We start from the raw sequence: 13,484 nt of genomic DNA, 5'->3' as shown, positions 1-13,484 counted from the left end.
GAGACGTGGAGGTCAAGGAGCAGATGAGACATGGAGGTCAAGGAGCAGGCGAGACGTGGAGGTGAAGGAGCAGGCGAGACATGGAGGTCAAGGAGCAGGCGAGACGTGGAGGTGAAGGAGCAGATGATGAGACGTGGAGAGAAAAGAAGAAGACGAGACGTGGAGGTGAAGAAGCAGACGAGACGTGGAGGTGAAGGAGCAGGCGAGACGTGAAGGTCAAGGAGCAGACGAGACGTGGAGGTCAAGGAGCAGGCGAGATGTGAAACAGACAAAATACTAATGTAGGGCATGGGAAATGGGAACAGACAGGTGTTAGGAGGGTGGGGGTGGTAACAAACAGGTGTAGGGTGACAGAGTAACGGACAGGTGTTTAGTAATGGGGGTAGGATAACAGAAAGGGGTAAAGAGGGTGTGTGTGTGGGGGGGTGGGGGGATAAGAGACAGATGTAGGAAGAGTGGGGGTAAAAGACAGGTATAAGGAGGGATACCAAACAAGTGTGTGTGTGTGTGTGTGTGTGTGTGTGTGTGTGTGTGTGTGTGTGTGTGTGTGTGTGACGCGTAGATCAAGTGTGTGAAGAGGTGGGGGTAAGAGCAGGTGTGTGTGTGTGTGTGTGTGTGTGTGTGTGTGTGTCGGACAAGTGTAGATCTGAGATAATTTGCCGGTGGTGAGGAGTGGTGGGGTGGGGTGGGGGGACACCTGTGTCTTGACACGTACAGCCCACCAGACAACAGAGGGCGTGAATGGGCCAATGTGAGGTGAGGCACACCCCTCCGACCCAACCTCCCCTTTTTGTAATTAACTGCCGCCTGACCCCAGTTCTGATGTACTGCCTCTAATCAGACCAAATTACCATCGAGTCCTCTCTGATAAACTGTCAGTCATTACCGCCTCTATTATAAACACACCAGGAGATGTTACCAAAGCGGAATATCCAAACAATAGTAAATAGAGGAGTAGTAGTAGTAATTTTAGTAATAGTAGTAGTAGTAGTGGTACTACTACTACTACTACTAATTATTATTATCATTATTATTACCATCATTATCATTATAGGATCCTATTAAATCGACAGTGGAAATGTCGACCAATCAAATGCCGAGAAATCTCCTGACCTCGTACCAATCACATGGCTAGCGTGTTTACAGATTGAACAGCCACCTACCGGGGGCTCTGGCCAATCACATGTCTTGAAACAATAAAACAGGCATACGGAAGGATTGGCCAATCCCGCTCCAGGATACCAAGACATCCAATGGAAAGATTGGCCAATCCCATTCCAGAGTCACAATCATTGCAGAGGCATCCAATCATAGGCCTCGATTGTATACAGAAAGTCTGTGGGACCTGACCCCTGATCAGCACAACCCTTAAGGTCAAGGTCAAAGGGCACACCATCACACCACAGGCACTACACCCCCACCACGTGCAATGAGTTGGTAAAGTAACGCCACGTGGTAGAGTGTGTACGCGAGAAGCGCCACGTGCGTCCGTGGTGACGTGTATGAGCAACGCTACGTGGTAAAGTGTGTACGTGAGACATGCCACGTACCAGTTAGTATGTGAGCGGCGCTTAGACGACCACCACCATCAGGACCATTCGCTCCCTCGCTGCTCTCAACACATTCAGGGACAAACTTCCGTATCCTTTATACGTCTTCCTCTTCCATAAACCTTACACACACACACACACACACACACACACATGCACTAGCACACACACACACATATGCACTAGCACGCAAACACACACACATATGCACTAGCACGCAAACACACACACACACACACACTCCATCCATACTGTCTATCATAGTCATTATCTCTTCCCCATTATACCCAAAATCACCCCCATTCATTCCATTCCACCTATAGTGGCACAACCCATTTGCATCTACGTCCACTAAAGCACTTCACCAACCACCATCCGATCCTACGACACTAACACCCAATTCGATCAATAAGTTACGAGTCTCCTCCCTCCTTCCCCTCATTAAACCTCCACCCACACAGTTACGAAGCCTCCCTACCCCCGATCCTTAAGGAAGATAATCTACACCCACCGTTATTTACTCTCCCATCACCTACGTTTATATCACCACATGCCAACACACTCGCTACACCACAGGTGCATGACACGGGATCGTGCCACAGGTGTAGGCAGAGCAGGCGACACCTACTCATGAATTTCCTCGTGTTGAGGAAGTTTTAAAGCCAAATGTTCTCCCTAATGGTGTTGATATGACGTGTTTCTCTCACCACTTTTTTGTTTTCTTCTTCTTTATCGGGGATGTAATTCTGGCTTTGGTCTAATTCATCTTTTGTTTTTTGTTTTTTTTTTTCCTGGGGGGTTGGGAGGTCCATTCTCACCCCCTCCAAAAAAAAAAAAGTTGACCAATGAGGTCAAAAGTCATGGCATCGTACCTAAGGACGGTGCAATCGTGCTCAAGGGTCGTACCGTCGTGCTCAAGGGTCCTACCGTCGTGCTCAAGGGTCGCACCGTCGTGCTCAAGGGTCGCACCGTCGTGCTCAACGGTAATACCATCGTGCTCAAGGATTGCCTACCGTCGTACATACGGGGCTTAACCTCTGTGCTCAGGGGTCATACCGTCGTGTTCAAGAATCGAACCGTTGTGTTCAAGCGTCGTATCGTCGTACTCAAAGGGTCGTATACCATTACTGCTCAGGGGTTATACGCTATACTGTTAGCAGATCGCACAGAATCATGCTCAGGGGTCGGATACCCTTATCATCAGTGTCTTTATACCACGATGCTCAAGGGTCGTGTCAACCTCTTTGGGGTTAAACTACCTCGCCTAGGGTTGAAAACCACGTAAGCCCGACAACGCTGGGAGGGCCGCGCGCGCGAGAGAGTCATGGTCGGCAACGCTTACCACTCCACCACGGAGGCTGATTCAATTATACAGCTACCCTTGCCCAAACTCCATATCATAAAAAAAAGAGATAAAGATAAATAATATCTCTCGTAAATCAGAAAAAATCAATTCGCAAGGATGGACACTTTGAGGAGCAATTACATGAGAAGTGAATGTTATGTGATAACTTATTTTCTTCTCGAACAGCGAAGTAGTGGAACTCTCCTTCCTTCTTTCGCCTTTACGCGTCTTTCTATAACCTCTACACCATAGACAGCCTGATAAATCTCTACCACCTCAACTATTTAAGCAAAATAACATTTTTCCCCCTGGACGCAATCCTCATCCAAATTAATGTACTGAAAGAAAACTTCAATAAGAGATGGAACCGCATGGCTGGAAAGTCACAAAGAACAAAAAATCCCGTTAATCTTCAGATACCCTTGAGATAAAAGCAAGGATTATGGGATAATCTGGTGAGATCAAAAGACCTCGGCGTCTGCGAGTGTGTGTGTGTGTGTGTGTGTGTGTGTGTGTTAGGGGAGGGGGTGGGGGACGTGGTGCCAAACGAGCGAAGCGAGACACTAAGAGAACACACATTACGAAAAAGAAGGAAGCAAAGGGATATAGGAGACCGAGGAGATGGAAGGTTGAGTGAAAAGGTCCGGGTTATCGGATCCTGAACATTCAGGAAGGTGTGCGGCGTGCACGGGACAGAACGAACTGGAGCGATGTGATACACATGGGTGAACGTGCTGTCAGTGAGTTGAACCAGGGTATATGAAGTGGTCAAGGGGAGCAATGGAAAGATCAGTGGGGTCTCACTGTGCAGAGAGAGAAAGGGAGCGGTTTGGGTACATTATATAAGACAGTCAAAGAGTGGGTTTGAGCAACTGAAGCTGTTAATCGTCTCTTCCTGCCGATATTTAACGATAGCTTCAAGGAGAAACGGCAAAGAAGGGTTTAGGTATGTGTGTGTATGTATGTGTGTTGTGTGTGTGTGTGTGTGTGTGTGTGTATATATATATATATATATATATATATATATATATATATATATATATATATATATAGGGGATAGGGGAGATAGAATACTTCCCACGTATTCCCTGCGTGTCGTAGAAGGCGACTAAAAGGGGAGGGAGCGGGAGGCTGGAAATCCTCCCCTCTCTTTTTTTTTTTTCCAAAAGAAGAAACAGTGAAGGGGGCCAGGTGAGGATATTCCCTCAAAGGCCCAGTCCTCATCCTCTGTTCTTAACGCTACCTCACTAATGCGGGAAATGGCGATTAGTATAAAAAAAAAAAAAAAATATATATATATATATATATATATATATATATATATAATATATATATATATATATATATATATATATATATATATATATATATATATATATATATATATATATATATATATATATGAGAGAGAGAGAGAGAGAGAGAGAGAGAGAGAGAGAGAGAGAGAGTGCGCAGTACATTATGTAACTGGGTGGGAGGCGTTCTCTCACTCCCCCATACACTCATCCCAAGCCTAACACACGAGCGCGTGACGTCACAATCTATTTTGTTTACAAAACGAACTCGGCTCGACAGCGGCAGGGATGCTTACGTAATCCTTCCATTGTAACTATTTCTTTCAGGATTCTTATGTCTCGGGCAGATAGCTGCCTACTGTTTGATCATCAAAATGTGTATCACCTATTGATTCGCCTCTTCCCCCCACCACCCCTACAGCCGTGTTTTTCAAGGGCATTACGTTGGACTAAAGTTAGGTAATGTTAGGCTAAGGCTAAGAGAGAGGTGAGGTTAGATAAGGTCAGTAGCGGTTTGTACACTTATGTAACTAAATCTACTGTAACCTAAGAGCCTAGAAAAAGATTGGAGGGGGGAGGGAAGTGAATCTTCAGGTAATCCGAATCTTTTCATCAATACTCCATGGACTGGTGGGTTACCGTGGGCGGTAGGTATTGGGGTTACGGTGGGCGGTGGGTGGCAGGGGTGAGGTGGAGACGACCTCTCACTTTCTTGGGTACGATGACAGACCCTTGCGTACGGTAGTGCTTTCCTTGGGGGGGGTGATGGCACGTTCATAACTCTTAACCTAGAAGGCTCACAGATCGCGCTATCGTTCTCGTAAGGCGATATCGTCGTGTTGAGGGTCGTGTCGTTGTGGTCAAATGACCCAAAGTGACCAACACCTACCCCCCCCCCCTCACGTATCAGCTTGCAATCAATGTTTATCTAATGCTTACAAGGCGAACTTCGCCCAGTCATCGTATTTCATCAATTCCAATTGCCTTTGGTGGATATGGTACAAACAGCCTCTCGTATCGCTTGCACACATACTCAATACCATCTGTTAAGTGTGAAGCGAGGATTTCCACTCCTTATAAAAGTGCTTCTTCGCGTTTTCCACGCTGAGCGACAAGTTTATCAATATGGAACCGTTAACGTATCCATTCACACTACCTCTAAAACGCTTGGTGTGTTTCCTACGCTCAATTCCTTTAGTCTTTTGCGTAGTTATCTCTTGCATTTTACCGTACCTTTATCCTCTGTTTCAATTCTCAATTCTGCGCTCATTCTCTCTCTTTTTTTTTTTTTGAGCCATCTAAAACTCAATCTTTCCATGCGTTCTTTCATTACATTTGAATCAGAATTATTGTCGTTTCTCTCGCCTGCACTTTCTGGGTATAAAACTTTCAGAGCTGACCTTCAGTCTATATCGCTTCGTCCTTGTTACAGTGCCCTCAATATCTGAGTGTTAACCACAAGTTCGTCCAAGAAACATGGAAGAGTACGCTTTTACCACCAACCATCCTATCCATAATCACAAAAACAAGCCAAAAACTTATACACAAACTCCTCGAAGCAATCATTTATATAACGATCAGATAAACTGCGATTAACGAATTCAGGAATTTACAAGAAAGTCAATTCTTAAACTCTAATCGAACGATTTCGATTGATATCCCCGTAGACTGAAAGTGAACCAAAGGAGACAATTAAGAGAAAGTGTATAATCTACCAAACACCAAGATCTAGATATAAGTAATACGTGCGTGTTATCGCAGCTATCAACACCTGTTATCGACATACATGAGAGGAGACATAGCCCCTTTGCCCATCTCAGGGTGACTGTGGACATGCCGAGAACCGCTTAACCTGACTGCTGACCAGATTAGATAACCCCGTTGGCCTAGCCGACAGCAAGGGCCAATTTATCGGCCACTACTGCGTATTGTCAATGACCTCAAGGATATCAATACACACCTACCACCATTACTGCTAGCACCAGAACTCCCTTCTATCCCCAACACCAAACCAGATCCAAAACGGACAACCCACCGTCCAGGCTTTAACTATGAGCGACCAAAGGTCCCTGACATTAACGGACCTTTCAGAAAGGGAGGGGGTGGGGGGAGGGGGGGGGTTAGTGTTTGGAGGCATGAAATGTCAGCCGATTGGAAAACCACTCAGCAACTCGTCTGAGGACTTCCAAGCCCGAGAGAACTCGCTGAGCAGCTTCTTTAAACATGAGTCCTTTAGTCATGTCGTCCATGGCTTTGCCAGTCTGATGATGACGTTAATGCACTCAATTCATAGCACTCACCACCAAACGCAATGGGATGCAAAGGAGGAACTTAGGGGACACGACCTCTATGGCCAACACACCAACCTCATTCTACAGCTTAACCCCCTAGCCGCCGTGATCGTCAACAAACTACGTCTATCTATAAAATCGATTATATCTATCCACATCAGCTACCTCCACCGCAACAGCTATCAACCTCCTATCAGCACCCCCATAAACACACTACATCAATATCCAAAAAACGACAATACCCACAGCAATCACCACCAGCATTATCAACCTCAATATCCACCGGCACTACCCTCCACCACTACCACCGCCAACACTCTCCTCCACCACCACCACTAACATCACCATCAAAGTCGTTCTTACCTACACCCGTCACCACTGCAATGACCGTCAACACCTTAATCATGATGGCATTAGCTTTAAACCAGCATAAAACACCTAACTACCATCCGTAATTCAGTTAGATGTTACAAATCACCTGATATAAGCCAATCTAATTTATACTATGCTTAGCTTAGTTAGGTCACCCCAACGTAATCTACCTTCACTCAAACGTCCCTCGCACCACTCTCATCCCAGCATAACAACATTCAAACAAACACAAGTTACAATGATGCACAACAATATGAATAAACCAATAGCGTTCATTACACCTCCTCATCACAGCCTAAGATACCGCCAGCAGCACCGGAAACTTAGCAACTGAGCGCATCCTGCAAAGCACGTCAATATATTCTACACATTAACACTTAGCCGAAAACGAAACCTTAAGACCCATCCCTACAATCCACACGTCCATCTACATAAACGAAGACTTGAAAGAATCGCCCAGCAACCCGACCAAGAACATTTCATCTACATAAATGAAGACTTGAAAGAATCGCCCAGCAACCCGACCAAGAACATTCCATCTACATAAACGAAGACTTGAAAGAATCGCCCAGCAACCCGACCAAGAACATTCCATCTACATAAACGAAGACTTGAAAGAATCGCCCAGCAACCCGACCAAGAACATTCCATCTACATAAACGAAGACTTGAAAGAATCGCCCAGCAACCCGACAAAAAACATTCCATCTACATAAACGAAGACTTGAAAGAATCGCCCAGCAACCCGACCCAAGAACATTTTATAATCACATGAAGACATTATGCAACCTACCCCATTTCCAGATGCCGCGTCACCGAGTCTTGGCGGATCTCACTGCCTAGACTTTTTTTGCTTCTGAGGGAAGTGCGGGAGCATGGGATGGGCCTCAGGACTGACCGACAAATGAAATGATGACTCCCGCAACCCCAAGGTGAGTGACTGTCTTTCATACACTCCCGGAAGACTTATGCATTTGGGGTCATTCAGAATTTCCTCATAATCGCCTCGGCTCTATCCCTCCCGCTTCAACAACCAAAGAGGAAGTTCACGTTTTAACTAACTCTTCCGATCTCTTCAAAGTATCTATCTATCTATCTATCTATCTATCTATATATATATATATATATATATATATATATATATATATATATATATATATATATATATATATATATATATATATATATATATATGCAGATGACAGATGACAGAGCCTTAGAGAGAAAATTTCTGACTTGGCTCCTTGCTCTGCTCCCTCGTTTGGAAAAGTAACACAAGAAGGGCGGATTTCCAGCCTCCTGCTCCCGCCACTCTTAGTCACCTTCTACGACAAGCTAGGTATACGTGGGCAGTATTCTTTTTCCCCTATCCCTAGGGATATATATATATATATATATATATATATATATATATATATATATATATATATATATATATATATATATATATATATCATGGGTACAATATGCGTAGTTTTAGCTATTCAAAAGTTTCTATCAGATTGTATATATATTCTAATTTCATCTAATGGGACGAGGCTTCATTAAACCCTTCTATATATTGTCCACCAAAATTCCTACACAATAACCAGAATAACACATGCATGCTGAATACACACAACACCCGTCTTATCCACAGACCACAGTGCACCGACTTCGTTAACTGATGCGCGTTCATCTTTTGTGATCTAGTTAGTGCCACAGAAAGAAGCAGGAAGTCACTCACATAACTCCGACGAATCCTATGTGGACGGAGAGAGGTAAGCGACTAACATCCACCGGGAGAAAGGCTTCGAATGTCGTCGGAAAGCTATATATAAGGGGGCACCCTGCACTTCTTATACCCATTCACTGAATAAAATAACTAATAATTCCTACTTTTTATTGTGTCCCGGCGTAACTAAGCTTCAAAAATTAACGCAATTATGATTTTGGGATGACAAGAGATTGTACTCGTAACCATCAAAGGGTGAAGTTTGCGAAAAATATCAGTACCCTTATTCACCGAACTGGCATCTGCCGTGACGTCACACGGGATAACTCCACCGTAGCCACCGACGAATATCGGGAATCAATTTTTCCAACAATCGACTCGAGATTTACGATAAGGATTCTGCTTCGGGGGCCTTAATATATTCATTCTCTTTAAAACTAACGATTTAAAAAAAAACGGTTCAGAATTCGGGGATGTTGCAAAATAAGCGGCTGAATAATAATAAACTGGTATCTGAGGAGCCAACACGCTCGGGGGGGAAAACATTTAAAACGTCAGAGCGAGTGCCACGTGGTGGAAAACTCCACTACTCGTGTTATCTCTCAAGTTATCATGTTGATTATATCTGCGTTACAACGCTGGATAGAAGGGGTACGTACTGAGAAATGGAAGGAGTTTAATAAATCGATGAATTATATATATTTTTTTTCTTTTTGCTTTGTCGCTGTCTCCCGCGTTTGCGAGGTAGCGCAAGGAAACAGACGAAAGAAATGGCCCAACCCACCCCCATACACATGTATATACATACGTCCACACACGCAAATATACATACCTACACAGCTACAAAGCTGTGTAGGTATATATATATATATATATATATATATATATATATATATATATATATATATATATATATATTCCTATGAGTCTACGGGGAAATGAAAGACGATAAATTCCCGAGTGCACTTTCGTATAATAATCACATCATCGTGATTATTACATGAAAGTGCACTTGGGAGCTTACCGTGTTTCATTTCCCGAGCACTCAAAGGAATATACTTGATCACACGCTCAACTGTGATTCTTTTTAATTTATATAATTCCCCACGCCCACCTACTTGCTCGCCGTTTCCTGCGTTAGCTTCAGGAACAGACCTTGAAAGGGCGTATCCGCTCCCATCCATTCTCTCACTGCCATGTGTAGTATCAGCACAGAAACCACGGCTCCCTATCCACAACCAGTCCCTACAGACCCATGAATTACCCACGATGCTACACATGCCCTGGTTCAGTCCAATGACAGCACGTCGACCCCAGTATACCACATCGTTCCAATTCACTCTATCCCGTGCACGCCTTTCACCCTCCTGCATATCCAGGCCCCAATTGCTCCTTTTTCACTCCATCCTTCCATCTCGAAATCTTTATCTACGTTTTTCTCGTTCGTTCCACTTCTGACGCATACATTCTCTTTGTCAACCTTTACTCGTTTGTGCAGTGGAGAATGGGTGTGTTGGAAATTAATTGTCTGAAGAAAATATATGGTGAGAGGTGCTTTGACAGAGTACCCAACCCTGGGTGAGGATGAACACCTGGGTTGACTGTGGACCGACGGCCGCAACCAGGATTCGATACATACATGTATCCTTAAGGGCTCCGGAGGCCATTAACTCAAGGATCCTACCATCCTAGTACAGATGACCTCGTCATGGACAATCAGGATTCCTGCCCCATTTCCTTCCCAAGTACTCTTGCATTTCTATGGCTGCGCCACACTTATCATTCGCAAAGGCAAGAAGGAAGCCTTTGAAGCGCGTTTTTTAAATAACTTTGCTCTCGTCTACTGATGATGACACAGCCTTGCTAGAGGTGACCTCTCACTAACCGTGTAACTTCAAGCAGGCGGAATCCCGTAACACAAACTATCTATATATCTATGTGGAGGTGGAGGAAGAATACGAGGAGTAATGGCAGGACTTTATTGCTTTAAGGTTTTTACCCTTAAGGTCTTGTTCAAAAAGATGACATCTGGCGACACAGCGAGGCATTAAATACAAGCACCTCCCTGATTGGCTCTTGCGTTACCTACTCTGCACTTGCTTGTAACTAATGAGCTTGCTGCTTCCGCTATATACGCAAAACGTTCCCTATGGTTATGTCGTTATTTACAGAGAAACTGCAAACACCAACGTAAATAATAACCATTACTCCTCGTATTTTTCTCCACCTACGCTCACACACACACACACACACACATATATATATATATATATATATATATATATATATATATATATATATATATATATATATGGAGCCATCCCTGAGTCGCAAGTCTAATCAGTGTGCATTAGTGTACCTTCGTTCTGCTCGCTCACGCAACGAATAAGCCTCACTAATATCCGAAATGCTTAGGCAGGAGACTGCATTAGTATGGATCCCGCTATACTGCATGGTGCTGGTGCAGGGTCCATGATGCATCCATCCTCTTCAAGATGACACAAATAATCTCCTTTTCTTCTCTCAACACATTCATTTAGGATTGATAATCTTATCTACTTTCCAGTCGATAAATAAGAACGAATTCGCGGTCCATGGCATTTGACGACGACTAACGACACGATGGGAACGAAAATGGATTTTTTTTTTTTTGAAAATGGATTTTTTTTTTTCTCTTCTTATCGCACATCGAATTCCAATACTTCTGGGGAAATTAATTGGTTAGAGCAACGGCATTTATCTTTCCTGACGATACAATATGGATGGCAATTTAAGAATGCCAACCTTGCGACAGCGTAATAATGCATTCAGTAAAATATCTAAAAATAATGCTGATCAGAAATTATCATGCTTAAGAGATTTTGTTTCCAATAATGGTGGTGCGAGAGTTGCGACTCGAAATTGTGAAAATATACATTGAAATGGATCTCAATCAACTCCGGATGACACCTAGTGTCACCGAAAATCACATATGAAAAAACAATTTCTCTTACAAAATACAAAAGGTTCTCCCTAAACACCAAAGGTTACCGAATACCACAGAAAATCAAATGTGAAAAACATTTCTCCCTCACAGAATTAATGAAAATACATGCAAAGTAGGATGCAAAGGAAAACAATAGACCACCAAGTCCTTTGGAAGCTCATGCCTTGTTTACTTCATAGCTATACGAAGCCACAAATGATATCGCTCGAATCCTTACACCAAATACTTTTTTTTTTGTTATTTTCAAACTAATCTATCTTACTAATAAATACCTCCATTTGCTAACACACTAAAAAAACGACATCATTTGAGGTTACACCGTCTTCTCTTACGATCTTGCAATATAGTCATACACACGGTGCTTTAAAGCACTTACACACGACGTTTTATTGCATTGTTCCAATTTTATCTTTAAATACGAGTTTCAAAGTACAAAAAACACTTCTTAATATTCAATTCCATTCTACAAATTTTACTTACGATAGACTAACCTAACCGTAAAAAATTTATTTTAAGAGACGGATTTACAGGTGATTCAGTATATCTTTCGAGTAGAATGAAAAAAAATCGGAACTTGAATATCCCTGAATATTTTGGGTACGGAAATGAGACCAGCTCTGAATGTTGTGCATGGGAAGGACAAATAACCGGAGACCTGATGGTCCATGTCGAGGTTATCTGCTAAAACTAGGCAGGCAGGATGGAGGGTTGGCAGAATGGTATTATAGGATGTAAGATAGGTAGTTTGGGATGGTAGAAGGGCAGATAGCAGGACAGTCAGGGGGCAAGTAGGTGGGTTGGCAGACAGGCACGCGGTTGGTATACAAGAACATAGGTAGGAACGTGGGTAAGAAGGGTAAGAGAAGGGCACTGGCAGCAGAATTTTTTTGTTTTGTTTCCGTGAGTACGTGCGTGTGTGTGTGTGTGTGTTTGTCTTGGAACGTACTATTTCACTTAAACAACCACTCATCGCATCATCATTACTCAATAATTGGGCTAAGGACGTTTGGTCGACATATTTCAATTGCGAGTAGATTTAGTTTGAACATGTCCTTTTGTGTCTATGAACACAGTAAAGTGTCATACATCATCAAACGATTTGAATTTCATCACGCAAAAAATATCAATTAATTTCGTTGGGCCGAGATCAGTAATGCCGATTACCTCGCGAGTACATTTCAAACCTCAACAAATGCCATAATGAAATGACTAACACATCTTTAAAAGGAATGGAGAAATGCAGAATAAAAATAGTTGCTTGTAAAGCATCAGTGGAAAGCGGGGTTAATGCTCAACATGCAAAGAACAGTCACGCAAGCGGGGTTAGTGGCTAACATACAAGAACAGTCGCCTGGTGATAAACAATCAACAGGGAATGTGCGCCAACATACATATCATAGGCTCTCAACATAAGTTATTTCTAAGTTGAAGCCTATATCGCTTGTTTTTAAAAGCTATTTTACCTAACTTATAAGACCTAACTTATAAGACGTTCTTCCATTTTTTGTGTAGGAAATTGTTCCTCATTTACATTTCGATACATTCGTCTCTTCGGGATTTCATGAGACCGATATGCAAAGGTCATCGAGAAAACTGCTTGCGTGGCTCTGACATATTTCTAAAACCTATCAGGCAAAAGAGATTGGTTCTGTGATCATGCATATCATACCTGAATTCCATCCTCAATATTATGATACTGGTAACGAAAGACAGTAACAAAAAAAAAGGACTCAGCAGCTTACCGAATAAATTCACTCGATACCCGAATAAATTATTCAGCACAAATGCTGATACGTAATCATACACAAGCTGCGGCACTGGGTGAAACAATGAAATCTCGCTCAAGTTACGAATCATTTGAATCTCACAATACACAATATACACCCTATCTGTACACTTGCTTCCCCAAACCTCCCCTACATCATATTGAAA

General features: G+C 42.9%; 1 protein-coding gene across 4 annotated transcripts in view; it reads right to left on the bottom strand.

The window, feature by feature from the left end:
* Positions 1-13,484, bottom strand: part of Cbs (Cystathionine beta-synthase) — a 66,897-nt gene that overhangs the window by 53,226 nt on the left and 187 nt on the right. For 2 of the 4 annotated variants that reach the window (XM_071682931.1, XM_071682934.1), the window contains exon 1: positions 8,579-8,660. The exons of the other annotated variants lie outside the window; for them this stretch is intronic. The gene's annotated coding sequence lies outside the window, so the exon portion shown is untranslated. Of the gene's footprint in view, positions 1-8,578; positions 8,661-13,484 lie in introns of those variants that run through there. 4 annotated transcript variants of the gene reach the window in all.

Source organism: Panulirus ornatus, chromosome 35, assembly GCF_036320965.1.
Source record: "Panulirus ornatus isolate Po-2019 chromosome 35, ASM3632096v1, whole genome shotgun sequence".
Taxonomy (NCBI): domain Eukaryota; kingdom Metazoa; phylum Arthropoda; class Malacostraca; order Decapoda; family Palinuridae; genus Panulirus; species Panulirus ornatus.
Note: the sequence above shows the minus strand (reverse complement) of the source record. Positions and strands in the feature narration are given on the sequence as shown.